The sequence below is a fragment of the Pseudophryne corroboree genome (assembly GCF_028390025.1).
Source record: "Pseudophryne corroboree isolate aPseCor3 chromosome 7 unlocalized genomic scaffold, aPseCor3.hap2 SUPER_7_unloc_1, whole genome shotgun sequence".
NCBI lineage: Eukaryota > Metazoa > Chordata > Amphibia > Anura > Myobatrachidae > Pseudophryne > Pseudophryne corroboree.
This window is the reverse complement of record NW_026967608.1, coordinates 309444-335143: the sequence shown is the minus strand read 5'-3', so window position 1 is coordinate 335143 and position 25700 is coordinate 309444. Positions and strand designations below refer to the sequence as shown.

Genomic DNA, 25700 nt, shown 5'->3' with positions numbered 1-25700 from the left:
TGGACACTTTTCAGAGAACAAATTTGTTAGCATAAAAATAAAGCCAGAAAATGAAGAGCTGTTTAATCACTCAATTGGATTTTTTTTGCCAGCATATTTCTTTTTCTCTGCAACCCACTGCTAAATTGTGCTTCCTATCTGTTTTTATAAAATCACTGAATCAAATCTAACTCTGATTACATCAGAGAAGGCCAGGTACCCTACACCATAACGGGGGGTTTGAAATTTTGACTTGTCTACTTAAAGATCACCAAAATCTGATAACAAGGTCAATTACGTCCCTGGGTGGGATTGAACCACCAACCTTTCGGTTAGTAGCCAGACACACTAACCGATTGCGCCACAGAGACACTTTGTAAAAAGTACATACTGACAAAGGCTAATAAGCATACATCTAGAACGTTTCCTAGAAAAACTTTAAAAAGTCAATAATCTGGAGAGTTTTTGTAAGATGTTTCTTCCATCAACCAACGAAGAAACACATTGGTACTTTCCCATGATGAGTGAGTGCTTCAGGATCTCTTGCACTTACATGTGCAGCAGAGTACTGCAATGGAAGCATGCTGGGCCCATAACCCAGAGGTAGGCAGATTGAAACTATCCTTTACTATATGCATTTTTTTTTTGTTAATTTAAGTAATCAAAACTGGGATTGATATTTTTGCTCTTTTATTTTTACTTAAAGTACAATAACTTTTACCATTTTAATTTGTTTTAATAGTATATTGACAGTATAGTTTTCCTTAAAAAAATCCACTTAATTTTCTTTACCCTATTATTAAAAGGGTAATTGACAAAAACAAACTACATTGTCACCAGAAGAGCAATACAAAATGTACAAGTGATATATTAAAATCATCTTTCCAGCTTGAATTTCAATGATGCATTGGGGCAACGATTTTGTGAGAAACATCTTCACCCTTAAATAAAGATTTTCTTAATTCCTTACCTGTGTGCTAATTAGATATCACCTTGTTTTCACATTAAACAGACTTCTACATGAGAAAGCAGCAAGGATGCAGTGGCGTTTATGTTTCCTGGTGTCAACCTGTATTATTTCAGTAGACATTGAAATGAGGATGCATCTTGCTGCCTTTCCAATGAAGCAAGTTTAATTTAGTAATAGGTGAAAAACCATCCCTACAAAGGTGTTAATCAGAGACTTGGCTTTGTGGACACTTTTCAGAGAACAAATTTGTTTGCATAAAAATAAAGCCAGAAAATGAAGAGCTGTTTCATCACTCAATTGGATTTTTTTTGCCAGCATATTTCTTTTTCTCTGCAACCCACTGCTAAATTGTGCTTCCTAGCTGTTTTTATAAAATCAATGAATCAAATCTAACTCTGATTACATCAGAGAAGGCCTGGTACCCTACACCATAACAGGGGGTTTGAAATTTTGACTTGTCTACTTAAAGATCACCAAAATCTGATAACAAGGTCAATTACTTCCCTGGGTGGGATTGAACCACCAACCTTTTGGTTAGTAGCCAGACACACTAACCGATTGCGCCACAGAGACACTTTGCAAAAAGTACATACTGACAAAGGCTAATAAGCATACATCTAGAACGTTTCCTAGAAAAACTTTAAAAAGTCAATAATCTGGAGAGTTTTTGTAAGATGTTTCTTCCATCAACCAACGAAGAAACACATTGGTACTTTCCCATGATGAGTGAGTGCTTCAGGATCTCTTGCACTTACATGTGCAGCAGAGTACTGCAATGGAAGCATGCTGGGCCCATAACCCAGAGGTAGGCAGATTGAAACTATCCTTTGCTATATGCATTTTTTTTTGTTAATTTAAGTAATCAAAACTGGGATTGATATTTTTGCTCTTTTATTTTTACTTAAAGTACAATAACTTTTACCATTTTAATTTGTTTTAATAGTATATTGACAGTATAGTTTTCTTTAAAAAATCCACTTAATTTTCTTTACCCTATTATTAAAAGGGTAATTGACAAAAACAAACTACATTGTCACCAGAAGAGCAATACAAAATGTACAAGTGATATATTAAAATCATCTTTCCAGCTTGAATTTCAATGATGCATTGGGGCAACAATTTTGTGAGAAACATCTTCACCCTTAAATAAAGATTTTCTTAATTCCTAACCTGTGTGCTAATTAGATATCACCTTGTTTTCACATTAAACAGACTTCTACATGAGAAAGCAGCAAGGATGCAGTGGCGTTAATGTTTCCTGGTGTCAACCTGTATTATTTCAGTAGACATTGAAATGAGGATGCATCTTGCTGCCTTTCCAATGAAGCAAGTTTAATTTAGTAATAGGTGAAAAACCATCCCTACAAAGGTGTTAATCAGAGACTTGGCTTTGTGGACACTTTTCAAAGAACAAATTTGTTAGCATAAAAATAAAGCCAGAAAATGAAGAGCTGTTTAATCACTCAATTGGATTTTTTTTGCCAGCATATTTCTTTTTCTCTGCAACCCACTGCTAAATTGTGCTTCCTAGCTGTTTTTATAAAATCACTGAATCAAATCTAACTCTGATTACATCAGAGAAGGCCAGGTACCCTACACCATAACAGGGGGTTTGAAATGTTGACTTGTCTACTTAAAGATCACCAACATCTGATAACAATGTCAATTACGTCCCTGGTTGGGATTGAACCACCAACCTTTTGGTTAGTAGCCGGACACACTAACCGATTGCGCCACAGAGACACTTTGCAAAAAGTACATACTGACAAAGTCTAATAAGCATACATCTAGAACGTTTCCTTGAAAAACTTAAAAAAGTCAATAATCTGGAGAGTTTTTGTAAGATGTTTCTTCCATCAACCAATGAAGAAACACATTGGTACTTTCCCATGATGAGTGAGTGCTTCAGGATCTCTTGCACTTACATGTGCAGCAGAGTACTGCAATGGAAGCATACAGGGCCCATAACCCAGAGGTAGGCAGATTGAAACTATCCTTTGCTATATGCATTTTTTTTGTTCATTTAAGTAATCAAAACTGGGATTGATATTTTTGCTCTTTTATTTTTACTTAAAGTACAATAACTTTTACCATTTTAATTTGTTTTAATAGTATATTGACAGTATAGTTTTCTTTAAAAAATCCACTTAATTTTCTTTACCCTATTATTAAAAGGGTAATTGACAAAAACAAACTACATTGTCACCAGAAGAGCAAAACAAAATGTACAAGTGATATATTAAAATCATCTTTCCAGCTTGAATTTCAATGATGCATTGGGGCAACTATTTTGTGAGAAACATCTTCACCCTTAAATAAAGATTTTCTTAATTCCTAACCTGTGTGTTAATTAGATATCACCTTGTTTTCACATTAAACAGACTTCTACATGAGAAAGCAGCAAGGATGCAGTGGCGTTAATGTTTCCTGGTGTCAACCTGTATTATTTCAGTAGACATTGAAATGAGGATGCATCTTGCTGCCTTTCCAATGAAGCAAGTTTAATTTAGTAATAGGTGAAAAACCTTCCCTACAAAGGTGTTAATCAGAGACTTGGCTTTGTGGACACTTTTCAGAGAACAAATTTGTTAGCATAAAAATAAAGGCAGAAAATGAAGAGCTGTTTAATCACTCAATTGGATCTTTCTGCCAGCATATTTCTTTTTCTCTGCAACCCACTGCTAAATTGTGCTTCCTAGCTGTTTTTATAAAATCACTGAATCAAATCTAACTCTGATTACATCAGAGAAGGCCAGGTACCCTACACCAGGCATTCCCAACCACGGTCCTCAAGGCACACCAACAGTGCAGGTTTTAGTGATATCCAGGCTTCAGCACAGGTGACGTAATTAGTACCTCAGTTATTTTGATTTTACCATCTGTGCTGCAGCCTGGATATCACTAAAACGTGCACTGTTGGTGTGCCTTGAGGACCGTGGTTGGGAATGCCTGCCCTACACCATAAGAGGGGATTTGAAATTTTGACTTGTCTACTTAAAGATCACCAAAATCTGATAACAAGGTCAATTACATCCCTGGGTGGGATTGAGCCACCAACCTTTTGGTTTATAGCCATACACACTAACTGATTGCGCCACAGAGACACTTTGCAAAAGTCTATACTGACAAAGGCTAATAAGCATTCATCTAAAACGTTTCCATATAAAAACTTTAAAAAGTCAATAATCTGGAGAGTTTTTGTAAGATGTTTCTTCCATCCACCAACGAAGAAACACATTGGTACTTTCCCATGATGAGTGAGTGCTTCAGGATCTCTTGCACTTACATGTGCAGCAGAGTACTGCAATGGAAGCATGCTGGGCCCATAACCCAGAGGTAGGCAGATTAAAACTATCCTCTGCTATATGCATTTTTTTTGTTAAAGTAATCCAAAACTGGGATTGATATTTTTGCTCTTTTATTTTTCATTAAAGTACAATAACTTTTACCATTTTAATTTGTTTTAATAGTATATTGAAAGTATTGTTTTCTTTTAAAAATCCACTTAATTTTCTTTACCCTATTATTAAAATGGTAATTGACAAAAACAAACTACATTGTCACCAGAAGAGCAATACAAAATGTACAAGTGATATATTAAAATCATCTTTCCTGCTTGTATTTCAATGATGTATTGGGGCAACGATTTTGTGAGAAACATTTTCACCCTTAAATAAAGATTTTCTTAATTCCTTACCTGTGTGCTAATTAGATATCACCTTGTTTTCACATTAAACAGACTTCCACATGAGAAAGCAGCAAGGATGCAGTGGCGTTAATGTTTCCTGGTGTCAACCTGTATTATTTCAGTAGACATTGAAATGAGGATGCATCTTGCTGCCTTTCCAATGAAGTAAGTTTAATTTAGTAATAGGTGAAAAACCATCCTTACAAAGGTGTTAATCAGAGACTTGGCTTTGTGGACACTTTTCAGAGAACAAATTTGTTAGCATAAAAATAAAGCCAGAAAATGAAGAGCTGTTTAATCACTCAATTGGATTTTTTTGCCAGCATATTTATTTTTCTCTGCAACCCACTGCTAAATTGTGCTTCCTAGCTGTTTTTATAAAATCACTGAATCAAATCTAACTCTGATTACATCAGAGAAGGCCAGGTACCCTACACCATAAGAGAGGGTTTGAAATTTTGACTTGTCTACTTAAAGATCACCAAAATCTGATAACAAGGTCAATGACGTCCCTGGGTGGGATTGAACCACCAACCTTTTGGTTAATAGCCATACACACTAACTGATTGCGCCACAGAGACACTTCGCTAAAGTACATACTGGCAAAGGCTAATAAGCATTCATCTAAAACGTTTCCTAGAAAAACTTTAAAAAGTCAATAATCTGGAGAGTTTTTGTAAGATGTTTCTTCCATCAACCAATGAAGAAACACATTGGTACTTTCCCATGATGAGTGAGTGCTTCAGGATCTATTACACTTACATGTGCAGCAGATTACAGCAATGGAAGCATGCTGGGCACATAACCCAGAGGTAGGCAGATTGAAACTATCCTCTGCTATATGCATTTTTTTTTGTTAAAGTAATCCAAAACTGGGATTGATATGTTGGCTCTTTTCTTTTTCCTTACAGTACAATAACTTTTACCATTTTAATTTGTTTTAATAGTATATTGACAGTATTGTTTTCTTTCAAAAATCCACTTAATTTTCATTACCCTATTATTAAAATGGTAATTGACAAAAACAAACTACATTGTCACCAGAAGAGCAATACAAAATGTACAAGTGATATATTAAAATCATCTTTCCAGCTTGAATTTCAATGATGCATTGGGGCAACGATTTTGTGAGAAACATTTTAACCCTTAAATAAAGATTTTCTTAATTCCTTACCTGTGTGCTAATTAGATATCACCTTGTTTTCACATTAAACAGACTTCCACATGAGAAAGCAGCAAGGATGCAGTGGCGTTAATGTTTCCTGGTGTCAACCTGTATTATTTCAGTAGACATTGAAATGAGGATGCATCTTGCTGCCTTTCCAATGAAGCAAGTTTAATTTAGTAATAGGTTAAAAACCATCCTTACAAAGGTGTTAATCAGAGACTTGGCTTTGTGGACACTTTTCAGAGAACAAATTTGTTAGCATAAAAATAAAGCCAGAAAATTAAGAGCTGTTTAATCACTCAATTTGATTTTTTTTGCCAGCATATTTCTTTTTCTCTGCAACCCACTGCTAAATTGTGCTTCCTAGCTGTTTTTATAAAATCACTGAATCAAATCTAACTCTGATTACATCAGAGAAGGCCAGGTACCCTACACAAGAACAGGGGGATTTGAAATTTTTACTTGTCTACTTAAAGATCACCAAAATCTGATAACAAGGTCAATTACGTCCCTGGGTGGGATTGAACCACCAACCTTTTGGTTAATCGCCGTGCACACTAAATGATTGCGCCACAGAGACACTTTGCAAAAGTCCATACTGACAAAGGCTAATAAGCATTCATCTAAAACGTTTCCTAGAAAAACTTTAAAAAGTCAATAATCTGGAGAGTTTTTGTAATATGTTTCTTCCATCAACCAACGAAGAAACACATTGGTACTTTCCCATGATGAGTGAGTGCTTCAGGATCTCTTGCACTTACATGTGCAGCAGAGTACAGCAATGGAAGCATGCTGGGCCCATAACCCAGCGGTAGGCAGATTGAAACTATCCTCTGCTATATGCATTTTTTTTTGTTAATTAAAGTAATCCAAAACTGGGATTGATATTTTGGCTCTTTTATTTTCACTTAAAGTACAATAACTTTTACCATTTTAATTTGTTTTAATAGTATATTGACAGTATTGTTTTCTTTAAAAAATCCACTTAATTTTCTTTACCCTATTATTAAAAGGGTAATTGACAAAAACAAACTACATTGTCACCAGAAGAGCAATACAAAATGTACAGGTGATATATTAAAATCATCTTTCCAGCTTGAATTTCAATGATGCATTGGGGCAACAATTTTGTGAGAAACATCTTCACCCTTAAATAAAGATTTTCTTAATTCCTAACCTGTGTGCTAATTAGATATCACCTTGTTTTCACATTAAACAGACTTCTACATGAGAAAGCAGCAAGGATGCAGTGGCGTTAATGTTTCCTGGTGTCAACCTGTATTATTTCAGTAGACATTGAAATGAGGATGCATCTTGCTGCCTTTCCAATGAAGCAAGTTTAATTTAGTAATAGGTGAAAAACCATCCCTACAAAGGTGTTAATCAGAGACTTGGCTTTGTGGACACTTTTCAGAGAACAAATTTGTTAGCATAAAAATAAAGCCAGAAAATGAAGAGCTGTTTAATCACTCAATTGGATTTTTTTGCCAGCATATTTATTTTTCTCTGCAACCCACTGCTAAATTGTGCTTCCTAGCTGTTTTTATTAAATCACTGAATCAAATCTAACTCTGATTACATCAGAAAAGGCCAGGTACCCTACACCATAACAGGGGGTTTGAAATTTTGACTTGTCTACTTAAAGATCACCAAAATCTGATAACAAGGTCAATTACGTCCCTGGGTGGGATTGAACCACCAACCTTTTGGTTAGTAGCCGGATACACTAACCGATTGCGCCACAGAGACACTTCGCTAAAAATGCATTCTGACAAAGGCTAATAAGCATACATCTAGAACGTTTCCTAGAAAAACTTTAAAAAGTCAATAATCTGGAGAGTTTTTGTAAGAATTTTCTTAAATCAACCAACGAAGAAACACATTGGTACTTTCCCATGATGAGTGAGTGCTTCAGGATCTCTTGCACTCACATGTGCAGCAGAGTACTGCAATGGAAGCATGCTGGGCCCATTACCCAGAGGTAGGCAGATTGAAACTATCCTCTGCTATATGCATTTTTTTTTGTTAATTAAAGTAATCCAAAACTGGGATTGATATGTTAGCTATTTTATGTTTACTTAAAGTACAATAACTTTTACCATTTTAATTTGTTTTAATAGTATATTGACAGTATTGTTTTCTTTCAAAAATCCACTTAATTTTCTTTACCCTATTATTAAAATGGTAATTGATAAAAACAAACTACATTGTCACCAGAAGAGCAATACAAAATGTACAAGTGATATATTAAAATCATCTTTCCAGCTTGAATTTCAATGATGCATTGGGGCAACGATATTGTGAGAAACATCTTCACCCTTAAATAAAGATTTTCTTAATTCCTTACCTGTGTGCTAATTAGATATCACCTTGTTTTCACATTAAACAGACTTCTACATGAGAAAGCAGCAAGGATGCAGTGGCGTTAATGTTTCCTGGTGTCAACCTGTATTATTTCAGTAGACATTAAAATGAGGATGCATCTTGCTGCCTTTCCAATGAAGCAAGTTTAATTTAGTAATAGGTGAAAAACCATCCCTACAAAGGTGTTAATCAGAGACTTGGCTTTGTGGACACTTTTCAGAGAACAAATTTGTTAGCATAAAAATAAAGGCAGAAAATGAAGAGCTGTTTAATCACTCAATTGGATTTTTCTGCCAGCATATTTCTTTTTCTCTGCAACCCACTGCTAAATTGTGCTTCCTAGCTGTTTTTATAAAATCACTGAATCAAATCTAACTCTGATTACATCAGAGAAGGCCAGGTACCCTACACCATAAGAGGGGATTTGAAATTTTGACTTGTCTACTTAAAGATCACCAAAATCTGATAACAAGGTCAATTACGTCCCTGGGTGGGATTGAGCCTCCAACCTTTTGGTTTATAGCCGTACACACTAACTGATTGCGCCACAGAGACACTTTGCAAAAGTACATACTGACAAAGGCTAATAAGCATTCATCTAAAACGTTTCCTAGAAAAACTTTAAAAAGTCAATAATCTGGAGAGTTTTTGTAAGATGTTTCTTCCATCCACCAACGAAGAAACACATTGGTACTTTCCCATGATGAGTGAGTGCTTCAGGATCTCTTGCACTTACATGTGCAGCAGAGAACTGCAATGGAAGCATGCTGGGCCCATAACCCAGAGGTAGGCAGATTAAAACTATCCTCTGCTATATGCATTTTTTTTGTTAAAGTAATCCAAAACTGGGATTGATATTTTTGCTCTTTTATTTTTCATTAAAGTACAATAACTTTTACCATTTTAATTTGTTTTAATAGTATATTGAAAGTATTGTTTTTTTAAAAAATCCACTTAATTTTCTTTACCCTATTATTAAAATGGTAATTGACAAAAACAAACTACATTGTCACCAGAAGAGCAATACAAAATGTACAAGTGATATATTAAAATCATCTTTCCTGCTTGAATTTCAATGATGCATTGGGGCAACGATTTTGTGAGAAACATTTTCACCCTTAAATAAAGATTTTCTTAATTCCTTACCTGTGTGCTAATTAGATATCACCTTGTTTTCACATTAAACAGACTTCCACATGAGAAAGCAGCAAGGATGCAGTGGCGTTAATGTTTCCTGGTGTCAACCTGTATTATTTCAGTAGACATTGAAATGAGGATGCATCTTGCTGCCTTTCCAATGAAGCAAGTTTAATTTAGTAATAGGTGAAAAACCATCCTTACAAAGGTGTTAATCAGAGACTTGGCTTTGTGGACACTTTTCAGATAACAAATTTGTTAGCATAAAAATAAAGCCAGAAAATGAAGAGCTGTTTAATCACTCAATTGGATTTTTTTGCCAGCATATTTATTTTTCTCTGCAACCCACTGCTAAATTGTGCTTCCTATCTGTTTTTATAAAATCACTGAATCAAATCTAACTCTGATTACATCAGAGAAGGCCAGGTACCCTACACCATAAGAGAGGGATTGAAATTTTGACTTGTCTACTTAAAGATCACCAAAATCTGATAACAAGGTCAATTACGTCCCTGGGTGGGATTGAACCACCAACCTTTTGGTTAATAGCCATACACACTGATTGCACCACAGAGACACTTTGCAAAAGTACATACTGGCAAAGGCTAATAAGCATTCATCTAAAACGTTTCCTAGAAAAACTTTAAAAAGTCAATAATCTGGAGAGTTTTTGTAAGATGTTTCTTCCATCAACCAACGAAGAAACACATTGGTACTTTCCCATGATGAGTGAGTGCTTCAGGATCTATTACACTTACATGTGCAGCAGAGTACAGCAATGGAAGCATGCTGGGCACATAACCCAGAGGTAGGCAGATTGAAACGATCCTCTGCTATATGCATTTTTTTTTGTTAAAGTAATCCAAAACTGGGATTGATATGTTGGCTTTTATTTTTACTTACAGTACAATAACTTTTACCATTTTAATTTGTTTTAATAGTATATTGACAGTATTGTTTTCTTTCAAAAATCCACTTAATTTTCATTACCCTATTATTAAAATGGTAATTGACAAAAACAAACTACATTGTCACCAGAAGAGCAATACAAAATGTACAAGTGATATATTAAAATCATCTTTCCAGCTTGAATTTCAATGATGCATTGGGGCAACGATTTTGTGAGAAACATCTTCACCCTTAAATAAAGATTTTCTTAATTCCTTACCTGTGTGCTAATTAGATATCACCTTGTTTTCACATTAAACAGACTTCCACATGAGAAAGCAGCAAGGATGCAGTGGCGTTAATGTTTCCTGGAGTCAACGTGTATTATTTCAGTAGACATTGAAATGAGGATGCATCTTGCTGCCTTTCCAATGAAGCAAGTTTAATTTAGTAATAGGTTAAAAACCATCCTTACAAAGGTGTTAATCAGAGACTTGGCTTTGTGGACACTTTTCAGAGAACAAATTTGTTAGCATAAAAATAAAGCCAGAAAATTAAGAGCTGTTTAATCACTCAATTTGATTTTTTTTGCCAGCATATTTCTTTTTCTCTGCAACCCACTGCTAAATTGTGCTTCCTAGCTGTTTTTATAAAATCACTGAATCAAATCTAACTCTGATTACATCAGAGAAGGCCAGGTACCCTACACCAGAACAAGGGGATTTGAAATTTTGACTTGTCTACTTAAAGATCACCAAAATCTGATAACAAGGTCAATTACGTCCCTGGGTGGGATTGAACCACCAACCTTTTGGTTAATCGCCGTGCACACTAAATGATTGCGCCACAGAGACACTTTGCAAAAGTCCATACTGACAAAGGCTAATAAGCATTCATCTAAAACGTTTCCTAGAAAAACTTTAAAAAGTCAATAATCTGGAGAGTTTTTGTAAGATGTTTCTTCCATCAACCAATGACATTGGTACTTTCCCATGATGAGTGAGTGCTTCAGGATCTATTACACTTACATGTGCAGCAGAGTACAGCAATGGAAGCATGCTGGGCACATAACCCAGAGGTAGGCAGATTGAAACTATCCTCTGCTATATGCATTTTTTTTTGTTAAAGTAATCCAAAACTGGGATTGATATGTTGGCTCTTTTATTTTTACTTACAGTACAATAACTTTTACCATTTTAATTTGTTTTAATAGTATATTGACAGTATTGTTTTCTTTCTAAAATCCACTTAATTTTCATTACCCTATTATTAAAATGGTAATTGACAAAAACAAACTACATTGTCACCAGAAGAGCAATACAAAATGTACAAGTGATATATTAAAATCATCTTTCCAGCTTGAATTTCAATGATGCATTGGGGCAACGATTTTGTGAGAAACATTTTCACCCTTAAATAAAGATTTTCTTAATTCCTTACCTGTGTGCTAATTAGATATCACCTTGTTTTCACATTAAACAGACTTCCACATGAGAAAGCAGCAAGGATGCAGTGGCGTTAATGTTTCCTGGTGTCAACGTGTATTATTTCAGTAGACATTGAAATGAGGATGCATCTTGCTGCCTTTCCAATGAAGCAAGTTTAATTTAGTAATAGGTTAAAAACCATCCTTACAAAGGTGTTAATCAGAGACTTGGCTTTGTGGACACTTTTCAGAGAACAAATTTGTTAGCATAAAAATAAAGCCAGAAAATTAAGAGCTGTTTAATCACTCAATTTGATTTTTTTTGCCAGCATATTTCTTTTTCTCTGCAACCCACTGCTAAATTGTGCTTCCTAGCTGTTTTTATAAAATCACTGAATCAAATCTAACTCTGATTACATCAGAGAAGGCCAGGTACCCTACACCAGAACAGGGGGATTTGACATTTTGACTTGTCTACTTAAAGATCACCAAAATCTGATAACAAGGTCAATTACGTCCCTGGGTGGGATTGAACCACCAACCTTTTGGTTAATCGCCGTGCACACTAAATGATTGCGCCACAGAGACACTTTGCAAAAGTCCATACTGACAAAGGCTAATAAGCATTCATCTAAAACGTTTCCTAGAAAAACTTTAAAAAGTCAATAATCTGGAGAGTTTTTGTAAAATGTTTCTTCCATCAACCAACGAAGAAACACATTGGTACTTTCCCATGATGAGTGAGTGCTTCAGGATCTCTTGCACTTACATGTGCAGCAGAGTACTGCAATGGAAGCATACAGGGCCCATAACCCAGCGGTAGGCAGATTGAAACTATCCTTTGCTATATGCATTTTTTTTTTGTTAATTAAAGTAATCCAAAATTGGGATTGATATTTTGGCTCTTTTATTTTCACTTAAAGTACAATAACTTTTACCATTTTAATTTGTTTTAATAGTATATTGACAGTATTGTTTTCTTTCAAAAAATCCACTTAATTTTCTTAACCCTATTATTAAAATGGTAATTGACAAAAACAAACTACATTGTCACCAGAAGAGCAATACAAAATGTACAAGTGATATATTAAAATCATCTTTCCAGCTTGAATTTCAATGATGCATTGGGGCAACGATTTTGTGAAAACATCTTCACCCTTAAATAAAGATTTTCTTAATTCCTTACCTGTGTGCTAATTAGATATCACCTTGTTTTCACATTAAACAGACTTCCACATGAGAAAGCAGCAAGGATGCAGTGGCGTTAATGTTTCCTGGTGTCAACCTGTATTATTTCAGTAGACATTGAAATGAGGATGCATCTTGCTGCCTTTCCAATGAAGCGTTTAATTTAGTAATAGGTGAAAAACCATCCCTACAAAGGTGTTAATCAGAGACTTGGCTTTGTGGACACTTTTCAGAGAACACATTTGTTAGCATAAAAATAAAGCCAGAAAATGAAGAGCTGTTTAATCACTCAATTGGATTTTTTTTGCCAGCATATTTCTTTTTCTCTGCAACCCACTGCTAAATTGTGCTTCCTAGCTGTTTTTATTAAATCACTGAATCAAATCTAACTCTGATTACATCAGAAAAGGCCAGGTACCCTACACCATAACAGGGGGTTTGAAATTTTGACTTGTCTACTTAAAGATCACCAAAATCTGATAACAAGGTCAATTACGTCCCTGGGTGGGATTGAACCACCAACCTTTTGGTTAGAAGCCGGACACACTAACCGATTGCGCCACAGAGACACTTCACAAAAAGTACATACTGACAAAGGCTAATAAGCATACATCTAGAACGTTTCCTAGAAAAACTTTAAAAAGTCAATAATCTGGAGAGTATTTGTAAAATGTTTCTTCCATCAACCAACGAAGAAACACATTGGTACTTTCCCATGATGAGTGAGTGCTTCAGGATCTCTTGCACTTACATGTGCAGCAGAGTACTGCAATGGAAGCATACAGGGCCCATAACCCAGCGGTAGGCAGATTGAAACTATCCTTTGCTATATGCATTTTTTTTGTTAATTTAAGTAATCAAAACTGGGATTGATATTTTTGCTCTTTTATTTTTACTTGAAGTACAATAATTTTTACCATTTTAATTTGTTTAAATCCACTTAATTTTCTTTACCCTATTATTAAAAGGGTAATTGACAAAAACAAACTACATTGTCACCAGAAGAGCAATACAAAATGTACACGTGATATATTAAAATCATCTTTCCAGCTTGAATTTCAATGATGCATTGGGGCAACGATTTTGTGAGAAACATCTTCACCCTTAAATAAAGATTTTCTTAATTCCTTACCTGTGTGCTAATTAGATATCACCTTGTTTTCACATTAAACAGACTTCCACATGAGAAAGCAGCAAGGATGCAGTGGCGTTAATGTTTCCTGGTGTCAACCTGTATTATTTCAGTAGAAATTGAAATGAGGATGCATCTTGCTGCCTTTCCAATGAAGCAAGTTTAATTTAGTAATAGGTGAAAAACCATCCCTACAAAGGTGTTAATCAGAGACTTGGCTTTGTGGACACTTTTCAGAGAACAAATTTGTTAGCATAAAAATAAAGCCAGAAAATGAAGAGCTGTTTAATCACTCAATTGGATTTTTCTGCCAGCATATTTCTTTTTCTCTGCAAACCACTGCTAAATTGTGCTTCCTATCTGTTTTTATAAAATCATTGAATCAAATCTAACTCTGATTACATCAGAGAAGGCCAGGTACCCTACACCATAACAGGGGGTTTGAAATTTTGACTTGTCTACTTAAAGATCACCAAAATCTGATAACAAGGTCAATTACGTCCCTGGGTGGGATTGAACCACCAACCTTTTGGTTAGTAGCCAGACACACTAACCGATTGCGCCACAGAGACACTTTGTAAAAAGTCTATACTGACAAAGGCTAATAAGCATACATCTAGAACGTTTCCTAGAAAAACTTTAAAAAGTCAATAATCTGGAGAGTTTTTGTAAGATGTTTCTTCCATCAACCAACGAAGAAACACATTGGTACTTTCCCATGATGAGTGAGTGCTTCAGGATCTCTTGCACTTACATGTGCAGCAGAGTACTGCAATGGAAGCATGCTGGGCCCATAACCCAGAGGTAGGCAGATTGAAACTATCCTTTGCTATATGCATTTTTTTTTGTTAATTTAAGTAATCAAAACTGGGATTGATATTTTTGCTCTTTTATTTTTACTTAAAGTACAATAACTTTTACCATTTTAATTTGTTTTAATAGTATATTGACAGTATTGTTTTCTTTCAAAAATCCACTTAATTTTCTTTACCCTATTATTAAAATGGTAATTGACAAAAACAAACTACATTGTCACTAGAAGAGCAATACAAAATGTACAAGTGATATATTAAAATCATCTTTCCAGCTTGAATTTCAATGATGCATTGGGGCAACGATTTTGTGAGAAACATCTTCACCCTTAAATAAAGATTTTCTTAATTCCTTACCTGTGTGCTAATTAGATATCACCTTGTTTTCACATTAAACAGACTTCCACATGAGAAAGCAGCAAGGATGCAGTGGCGTTAATGTTTCCTGGTGTCAACCTGTATTATTTCAGTAGACATTGAAATGAGGATGCATCTTGCTGCCTTTCCAATGAAGCAAGTTTAATTTAGTAATAGGTGAAAAACCATCCTTACAAAGGTGTTAATCAGAGACTTGGCTTTGTGGACACTTTTCAGAGAACAAATTTGTTAGCATAAAAATAAAGCCAGAAAATGAAGAGCTGTTTAATCACTCAATTGGATTTTTTTGCCAGCATATTTATTTTTCTCTGCAACCCACTGCTAAATTGTGCTTCCTAGCTGTTTTTATAAAATCACTGAATCAAATCTAACTCTGATTACATCAGAGAAGGCCAGGTACCCTACACCATAAGAGAGGGTTTGAAATTTTGACTTGTCTACTTAAAGATCACCAAAATCTGATAACAAGGTCAATTACGTCCCTGGGTGGGATTGAACCACCAACCTTTTGGTTAATAGCCATACACACTAACTGATTGCGCCACAGAGACACTTTGCAAAAGTACATACTGGCAAAGGCTAATAAGCATTCATCTAAAACGTTTCATAGAAAAACTTTAAAAAGTCAATAATCTGGAGAGTTTTTGTAAGATGTTTCTTCCATCAACCAATGAAGAAACACATTGGTACTTTCCCATGATGAGTGAGTGCTTCAGGATCTATTACACTTACATGTGCAGCAGAGTACTGCAATGGAAGCATGCTGGGCACATAACCCAGAGGTAGGCAGATTGAAACTATCCTCTGCTATATGCATTTTTTTTTGTTAAAGTAATCCAAAACTGGGATTGATATGTTGGCTCTTTTATTTTTACTTACAGTACAATAACTTTTACCATTTTAATTTGTTTTAATAGTATATTGACAGTATTGTTTTCTTTCAAAAATCCACTTAATTTTCATTACCCTATTATTAAAATGGTAATTGACAAAAACAAACTACATTGTCACCAGAAGAGCAATACAAAATGTACAAGTGATATATTAAAATCATCTTTCCAGCTTGAATTTCAATGATGCATTGGGGCAACGATTTTGTGAGAAACATTTTCACCCTTAAATAAAGATTTTCTTAATTCCTTACCTGTGTGCTAATTAGATATAACCTTGTTTTCACATTAAACAGACTTCCACATGAGAAAGCAGCAAGGATGCAGTGGCGTTAATGTTTCCTGGTGTCAACGTGTATTATTTCAGTAGACATTGAAATGAGGATGCATCTTGCTGCCTTTCCAATGAAGCAAGTTTAATTTAGTAATAGGTTAAAAACCATCCTTACAAAGGTGTTAATCAGAGACTTGGCTTTGTGGACACTTTTCAGAGAACAAATTTGTTAGCATAAAAATAAAGCCAGAAAATTAAGAGCTGTTTAATCACTCAATTTGATTTTTTTTGCCAGCATATTTCTTTTTCTCTGCAACCCACTGCTAAATTGTGCTTCCTAGCTGTTTTTATAAAATCACTGAATCAAATCTAACTCTGATTACATCAGAGAAGGCCAGGTACCCTACACCAGAACAGGGGGATTTGAAATTTTGACTTGTCTACTTAAAGATCACCAAAATCTGATAACAAGGTCAATTACGTCCCTGGGTGGGATTGAACCACCAACCTTTTGGTTAATCGCCGTGCACACTAAATGATTGCGCCACAGAGACACTTTGCAATAGTCCATACTGACAAAGGCTAATAAGCATTCATCTAAAACGTTTCCTAGAAAAACTTTAAAAAGTCAATAATCTGGAGAGTTTTTGTAAGATGTTTCTTCCATCAACCAACGAAGAAACACATTGGTACTTTCCCATGATGAGTGAGTGCTTCAGGATCTCTTGCACTTACATGTGCAGCAGAGTACAGAAATGGAAGCATGCTGGGCCCATAACCCAGCGGTAGGCAGATTGAAACTATCCTCTGCTATATGCATTTTTTTTTTGTTAATTAAAGTAATCCAAAACTGGGATTGATATTTTGGCTCTTTTATTTTCACTTAAAGTACAATAACTTTTACCATTTTAATTTGTTTTAATAGTATATTGACAGTATTGTTTTCTTTCAAAAATCCACTTAATTTTCTTAACCCTATTATTAAAATGGTAATTGACAAAAACAAACTACATTGTCACCAGAAGAGCAATACAAAATGTACAAGTGATATATTAAAATCATCTTTCCAGCTTGAATTTCAATGATGCATTGGGGCAACGATTTTGTGAGAAACATCTTCACCCTTAAATAAAGATTTTCTTAATTCCTTACCTGTGTGCTAATTAGATATCACCTTGTTTTCACATTAAACAGACTTCCACATGAGAAAGCAGCAAGGATGCAGTGGCGTTAATGTTTCCTGGTGTCAACCTGTATTATTTCAGTAGACATTGAAATGAGGATGCATCTTGCTGCCTTTCCAATGAAGCGTTTAATTTAGTAATAGGTGAAAAACCATCCCTACAAAGGTGTTAATCAGAGACTTGGCTTTGTGGACACTTTTCAGAGAACAAATTTGTTAGCATAAAAATAAAGCCAGAAAATGAAGAGCTGTTTAATCACTCAATTGGATTTTTTTTGCCAGCATATTTCTTTTTCTCTGCAACCCACTGCTAAATTGTGCTTCCTAGCTGTTTTTATTAAATCACTGAATCAAATCTAACTCTGATTACATCAGAAAAGGCCAGGTACCCTACACCAGAACAGGGGGTTTGAAATTTTGACTTGTCTACTTAAAGATCACCAAAATCTGATAACAAGGTCAATTACATCCCTGGGTGGGATTGAACCACCAACCTTTTGGTTAGTCGCTGGACACACTAACCGATTGCGCCACAGAGACACTTCACAAAAAGTACATACTGACAAAGGCTAATAAGCATACATCTAGAACGTTTCCTAGAAAAACTTTAAAAAGTCAATAATCTGGAGAGTTTTTGTAAAATGTTTCTTCCATCAACCAACGAAGAAACACATTGGTACTTTCCCATGATGAGTGAGTGCTTCAGGATCTCTTGCACTTACATGTGCAGCAGAGTACTGCAATGGAAGCATACAGGGCCCATAACCCAGCGGTAGGCAGATTGAAACTATCCTCTGCTATATGCATTTTTTTTTTGTTAATTAAAGTAATCCAAAACTGGGATTGATATTTTGGCTCTTTTATTTTCACTTAAAGTACAATAACTTTTACCATTTTAATTTGTTTTAATAGTATATTGACAGTATTGTTTTCTTTCAAAAAATCCACTTAATTTTCTTAACCCTATTATTAAAATGGTAATTGACAAAAACAAACTACATTGTCACCAGAAGAGCAATACAAAATGTACAAGTTATATATTAAAATCATCTTTCCAGCTTGAATTTCAATGATGCATTGGGGCAACGATTTTGTGAGAAACATCTTCACCCTTAAATAAAGATTTTCTTAATTCCTTACCTGTGTGCTAATTAGATATCACCTTGTTTTCACATTAAACAGACTTCCACATGAGAAAGCAGCAAGGATGCAGTGGCGTTAATGTTTCCTGGTGTCAACCTGTATTATTTCAGTAGACATTGAAATGAGGATGCATCTTGCTGCCTTTCCAATGAAGCGTTTAATTTAGTAATAGGTGAAAAACCATCCCTACAAAGGTGTTAATCAGAGACTTGGCTTTGTGGACACTTTTCAGAGAACAAATTTGTTAGCATAAAAATAAAGCCAGAAAATGAAGAGCTGTTTAATCACTCAATTGGATTTTTTTTGCCAGCATATTTCTTTTTCTCTGCAACCCACTGCTAAATTGTGCTTCCTAGCTGTTTTTATTAAATCACTGAATCAAATCTAACTCTGATTACATCAGAAAAGGCCAGGTACCCTACACCATAACAGGGGGTTTGAAATTTTGACTTATCTACTTAAAGATCACCAAAATCTGATAACAAGGTCAATTACGTCCCTGGGTGGGATTGAACCACCAACCTTTTGGTTAGAAGCCGGACACACTAACCGATTGCGCCACAGAGACACTTCACAAAAAGTACATACTGACAAAGGCTAATAAGCATACATCTAGAACGTTTCCTAGAAAAACTTTAAAAAGTCAATAATCTGGAGAGTTTTTGTAAAATGTTTCTTCCATCAACCAACGAAGAAACACATTGGTACTTTCCCATGATGAGTGAGTGCTTCAGGATCTCTTGCACTTATATGTGCAGCAGAGTACTGCAATGGAAGCATACAGGGCCCATAACCCAGCGGTAGGCAGATTGAAACTATCCTTTGCTATATGCATTTTGTTTGTTAATTTAAGTAATCAAAACTGGGATTGATATTTTTGCTCTTTTATTTTTACTTGAAGTACAATAATTTTTACCATTTTAATTTGTTTAAATCCACTTAATTTTCTTTACCCTATTATTAAAAGGGTAATTGACAAAAACAAACTACATTGTCACCAGAAGAGCAATACAAAATGTACACGTGATATATTAAAATCATCTTTCCAGCTTGAATTTCAATGATGCATTGGGGCAACGATTTTGTGAGAAACATCTTCACCCTTAAATAAAGATTTTCTTAATTCCTTACCTGTGTGCTAATTAGATATCACCTTGTTTTCACATTAAACAGACTTCCACATGAGAAAGCAGCAAGGATGCAGTGGCGTTAATGTTTCCTGGTGTCAACCTGTATTATTTCAGTAGAAATTGAAATGAGGATGCATCTTGCTGCCTTTCCAATGAAGCAAGTTTAATTTAGTAATAGGTGAAAAACCATCTCTACAAAGGTGTTAATCAGAGACTTGGCTTTGTGGACACTTTTCAGAGAACAAATTTGTTAGCATAAAAATAAAGCCAGAAAATGAAGAGCTGTTTAATCACTCAATTGGATTTTTCTGCCAGCATATTTCTTTTTCTCTGCAAACCACTGCTAAATTGTGCTTCCTATCTGTTTTTATAAAATCACTGAATCAAATCTAACTCTGATTACATCAGAGAAGGCCAGGTACCCTACACCATAACAGGGGGTTTGAAATTTTGACTTGTCTACTTAAAGATCACCAAAATCTGATAACAAGGTCAATTACGTCCCTGGGTGGGATTGAACCACCAACCTTTTGGTTAGTAGCCAGACACACTAACCGATTGCGCCACAGAGACACTTTGTAAAAAGTATATACTGACAAAGGCTAATAAGCATACATCTAGAACGTTTCCTAGAAAAACTTTAAAAAGTCAATAATCTGGAGAGTTTTTGTAAGATGTTTCTTCCATCAACCAACGAAGAAACACATTGGTACTTGCCCATGATGAGTGAGTGCTTCAGGATCTCTTGCACTTACATGTGCAGCAGAGTACTGCAATGGAAGCATGCTGGGCCCATAACCCAGAGGTAGGCAGATTGAAACTATCCTTTGCTATATGCATTTTTTTTGTTAATTTAAGTAATCAAAACTGGGATTGATATTTTTGCTCTTTTATTTTTACTTAAAGTACAATAACTTTTACCATTTTAATTTGTTTTAATAGTATATTGACAGTATTGTTTTCTTTCAAAAATCCACTTAATTTTCTTTACCCTATTATTAAAATGGTAATTGACAAAAACAAACTACATTGTCACCAGAAGAGCAATACAAAATGTACAAGTGATATATTAAAATCATCTTTCCAGCTTGAATTTCAATGATGCATTGGGGCAACGATTTTGTGAGAAACATCTTCACCCTTAAATAAAGATTTTCTTAATTCCTTACCTGTGTGCTAATTAGATATCACCTTGTTTTCACATTAAACAGACTTCCACATGAGAAAGCAGCAAGGATGCAGTGGCGTTAATGTTTCCTGGTGTCAACCTGTATTATTTCAGTAGACATTGAAATGAGGATGCATCTTGCTGCCTTTCCAATGAAGCGTTTAATTTAGTAATAGGTGAAAAACCATCCCTACAAAGGTGTTAATCAGAGACTTGGCTTTGTGGACACTTTTCAGAGAACAAATTTGTTAGCATAAAAATAAAGCCAGAAAATGAAGAGCTGTTTAATCACTCAATTGGATTTTTTTTGCCAGCATATTTCTTTTTCTCTGCAACCCACTGCTAAATTGTGCTTCCTAGCTGTTTTTATTAAATCACTGAATCAAATCTAACTCTGATTACATCAGAAAAGGCCAGGTACCCTACACCATAACAGGGGGTTTGAAATTTTGACTTGTCTACTTAAAGATCACCAAAATCTGATAACAAGGTCAATTACGTCCCTGGGTGGGATTGAACCACCAACCTTTTGGCTAGTAGCCAGACACACTAACCGATTGCGCCACAGAGACACTTCACAAAAAGTACATACTGACAAAGGCTAATAAGCATACATCTAGAACGTTTCCTAGAAAAACTTTAAAAAGTCAATAATCTGGAGAGTTTTTGTAAAATGTTTCTTCCATCAACCAACAAAGAAACACATTGGTACTATCCCATGATGAGTGAGTGCTTCAGGCTCTCTTGCACTTACATGTGCAGCAGAGTACTGCAATGGAAGCATGCTAGGCCCATAACCCAGAGGTAGGCAGATTGAAACTATCCTTTGCTATATGCATTTTTTTTGTTAATTTAAGTAATCAAAACTGGGATTGATATTTTTGCTCTTTTATTTTTACTTGAAGTACAATAATTTTTACCATTTTAATTTGTTTAAATCCACTTAATTTTCTTTACCCTATTATTAAAAGGGTAATTGACAAAAACAAACTACATTGTCACCAGAAGAGCAATACAAAATGTACACGTGATATATTAAAATCATCTTTCCAGCTTGAATTTCAATGATGCATTGGGGCAACGATTTTGTGAGAAACATCTTCACCCTTAAATAAAGATTTTCTTAATTCCTTACCTGTGTGCTAATTAGATATCACCTTGTTTTCACATTAAACAGACTTCCACATGAGAAAGCAGCAAGGATGCAGTGGCGTTAATGTTTCCTGGTGTCAACCTGTATTATTTCAGTAGAAATTGAAATGAAGATGCATCTTGCAGCCTTTCCAATGAAGCAAGTTTAATTTAGTAATAGGTGAAAAACCATCCCTACAAAGGTGTTAATCAGAGACTTGGCTTTGTGGACACTTTTCAGAGAACAAATTTGTTAGCATAAAAATAAAGGCAGAAAATGAAGAGCTGTTTAATCACTCAATTGGATTTTTCTGCCAGCATATTTCTTTTTCTCTGCAAACCACTGCTAAATTGTGCTTCCTATCTGTTTTTATAAAATCACTGAATCAAATCTAACTCTGATTACATCAGAGAAGGCCAGGTACCCTACACCATAACAGGGGGTTTGAAATTTTGACTTGTCTACTTAAAGATCACCAAAATCTGATAACAAGGTCAATTACGTCCCTGGGTGGGATTGAGCCACCAACCTTTTGGTTAGTAGCCAGACACACTAACCGATTGCGCCACAGAGACACTTTGTAAAAAGTACATACTGACAAAGGCTAATAAGCATACATCTAGAACGTTTCCTAGAAAAACTTTAAAAAGTCAATAATCTGGAGAGTTTTTGTAAGATGTTTCTTCCATCAACCAACGAAGAAACACATTGGTACTTTCCCATGATGAGTGAGTGCTTCAGGATCTCTTGCACTTACATGTGCAGCAGAGTACTGCAATGGAAGCATGCTGGGCCCATAACCCAGAGGTAGGCAGATTGAAACTATCCTTTGCTATATGCATTTTTTTTTGTTAATTTAAGTAATCAAAACTGGGATTGATATTTTTGCTCTTTTATTTTTACTTAAAGTACAAAAACTTTTACCATTTTAATTTGTTTTAATAGTATATTGACAGTATAGTTTTCTTTAAAAAATCCACTTAATTTTCTTTACCCTATTATTAAAATGGTAATTGACAAAAACAAACTACATTGTCACCAGAAGAGCAATACAAAATGTACAAGTGATATATTAAAATCATCTTTCCAGCTTGAATTTCAATGATGCATTGGGGCAACGATTTTGTGAGAAACATCTTCACCCTAAAATAAAGATTTTCTTAATTCCTTACCTGTGTGCTTATTAGATATCACCTTGTTTTCACATTAAACAGACTTCTACATGAGAAAGCAGCAAGGATGCAGTGGCGTTAATGTTTCCTGGTGTCAACCTGTATTATTTCAGTAGACATTGAAATGAGGATGCATCTTGCTGCCTTTCCAATGAAGCAAGTTTAATTTAGTAATAGGTGAAAAACCATCCCTACAAAGGTGTTAATCAGAGACTTGGCTTTGTGGACACTTTTCAGAGAACAAATTTGTTAGCATAAAAATAAAGCCAGAAAATGAAGAGCTGTTTAATCACTCAATTGGATTTTTTTGCCAGCATATTTCTTTTTCTCTGCAACCCACTGCTAAATTGTGCTTCCTAGCTGTTTTTATAAAATCACTGAATCAAATCTAACTCTGATTACATCAGAGATGGCCAGGTACCCTACACCAGAACAGGGGTTTTGAAATTTTGACTTGTCTACTTAAAGATCACCAAAATCTGATAACAAGGTCAATTACGTCCCTGGGTGGGATTGAATCACCAACCTTTTGGTTAATAGCCGTGCACACTAACTGATTGCGCCACAGAGACACTTTGCAAAAGTCCATACTGACAAAGGCTAATAAGCATTCATCTAAAACGTTTCCTAGAAAAACTTTAAAAAGTCAATAATCTGGAGAGTTTTTGTAAGATGTTTCTTCCATCAACCAATGAAGAAACACATTGGTACTTTCCCATGATGAGTGAGTGCTTCAGGATCTCTTGAACTTACATGTGCAGCAGAGTACAGCAATGGAAGCATGCTGGGCCCATAACCCAGCGGTAGGCAGATTGAAACTATCCTCTGCTATATGCATTTTTTTTTGTTAATTTAAGTAATCAAAACTGGGATTGATATGTTAGCTCTTTTATGTTTACTTAAAGTACAATAACTTTTACCATTTTAATTTGTTTTAATAGTATATTGACAGTATTGTTTTCTTTCAAAAATCCACTTAATTTTCTTTACCCTATTATTAAAATGGTAATTGACAAAAACAAACTACATTGTCACCAGAAGAGCAATACAAAATGTACAAGAGATATATTAAAATCATCTTTCCAGCTTGAATTTCAATGATGCATTGGGGCAACGATTTTGTGAGAAACATCTTCACCCTTAAATAAAGATTTTCTTAATTCCTTACCTGTGTGCTAATTAGATATCACCTTGTTTTCACATTAAACAGACTTCCACATGAGAAAGCAGCAAGGATACAGTGGTGTTAATGTTTCCTGGTGTCAACCTGTATTATTTCAGTAGACATTGAAATGAGGATGCATCTTGCTGCCTTTCCAATGAAGCAAGTTTAATTTAGTAATAGGTGAAAAACCATCCCAACAAAGGTGTTAATCAGAGACTTGGCTTTGTGGACACTTTTCAGAGAACAAATTTGTTAGCATAAAAATAAAGCCAGAAAATGAAGAGCTGTTTAATCACTCAATTGGATTTTTTTTGCCAGCATATTTCTTTTTCTCTGCAACCCACTGCTAAATTGTGCTTCCTAGCTGTTTTTATAAAATCACTGAATCAAATCTAACTCTGATTACATCAGAGAAGGCCAGGTACCCTACACCATAACAGGGGGTTTGAAATTTTGACTTGTCTACTTAAAGATCACCAAAATCTGATAACAAGGTCAATTACGTCCATGGGTGGGATTGAATCACCAACCTTTTGGTTAATAGCCGTGCACACTAACTGATTGCGCCACAGAGACACTTTGCAAAAGTCCATACTGACAAAGGCTAATAAGCATTCATCTAAAACGTTTCCTAGAAAAACTTTAAAAAGTCAATAATCTGGAGAGTTTTTGTAAGATGTTTCTTCCATCAACCAACGAAGAAACACATTGGTACTTTCCCATGATGAGTGAGTGCTTCAGGATCTCTTGCACTTACATGTGCAGCAGAGTACTGCAATGGAAGCATACAGGGCCCATAACCCAGCGGTAGGCAGATTGAAACTATCCTCTGCTATATGCATTTTTTTTTTGTTAATTAAAGTAATCCAAAACTGGGATTGATATTTTGGCTCTTTTATTTTCACTTAAAGTACAATAACTTTTACCATTTTAATTTGTTTTAATAGTATATTGACAGTATTGTTTTCTTTCAAAAAATCCACTTAATTTTCTTAACCCTATTATTAAAATGGTAATTGACAAAAACAAACTACATTGTCACCAGAAGAGCAATACAAAATGTACAAGTGATATATTAAAATCATCTTTCCAGCTTGAATTTCAATGATGCATTGGGGCAACGATTTTGTGAGAAACATCTTCACCCTTAAATAAAGATTTTCTTAATTCCTTACCTGTGTGCTAATTAGATATCACCTTGTTTTCACATTAAACAGACTTCCACATGAGAAAGCAGCAAGGATGCAGTGGCGTTAATGTTTCCTGGTGTCAACCTGTATTATTTCAGTAGACATTGAAATGAGGATGCATCT

At 35.0% G+C, this 25700-nt stretch overlaps 5 non-coding genes across 5 annotated transcripts; all 5 read right to left on the bottom strand.

Annotated features, from left to right (window-relative positions):
* Nucleotides 1–276: 276 nt before the first annotated feature.
* TRNAS-ACU (transfer RNA serine (anticodon ACU)) lies at nt 277–350 on the bottom strand. The gene has a single exon. It is a non-coding gene; the product is annotated as a tRNA-Ser (tRNA).
* Nucleotides 351–13303: 12953 nt separating this feature from the next.
* On the bottom strand, nt 13304–13377 carry TRNAR-UCU (transfer RNA arginine (anticodon UCU)). Its single transcript has one exon. It is a non-coding gene; the product is annotated as a tRNA-Arg (tRNA).
* A 1061-nt stretch (nt 13378–14438) lies between these two features.
* On the bottom strand, nt 14439–14512 carry TRNAS-ACU (transfer RNA serine (anticodon ACU)). Its single transcript has one exon. It is a non-coding gene; the product is annotated as a tRNA-Ser (tRNA).
* Nucleotides 14513–19114: 4602 nt separating this feature from the next.
* On the bottom strand, nt 19115–19188 carry TRNAR-UCU (transfer RNA arginine (anticodon UCU)). The gene has a single exon. It is a non-coding gene; the product is annotated as a tRNA-Arg (tRNA).
* A 1061-nt stretch (nt 19189–20249) lies between these two features.
* Nucleotides 20250–20323, bottom strand: TRNAS-ACU (transfer RNA serine (anticodon ACU)). Its single transcript has one exon. It is a non-coding gene; the product is annotated as a tRNA-Ser (tRNA).
* Nucleotides 20324–25700: the final 5377 nt, after the last annotated feature.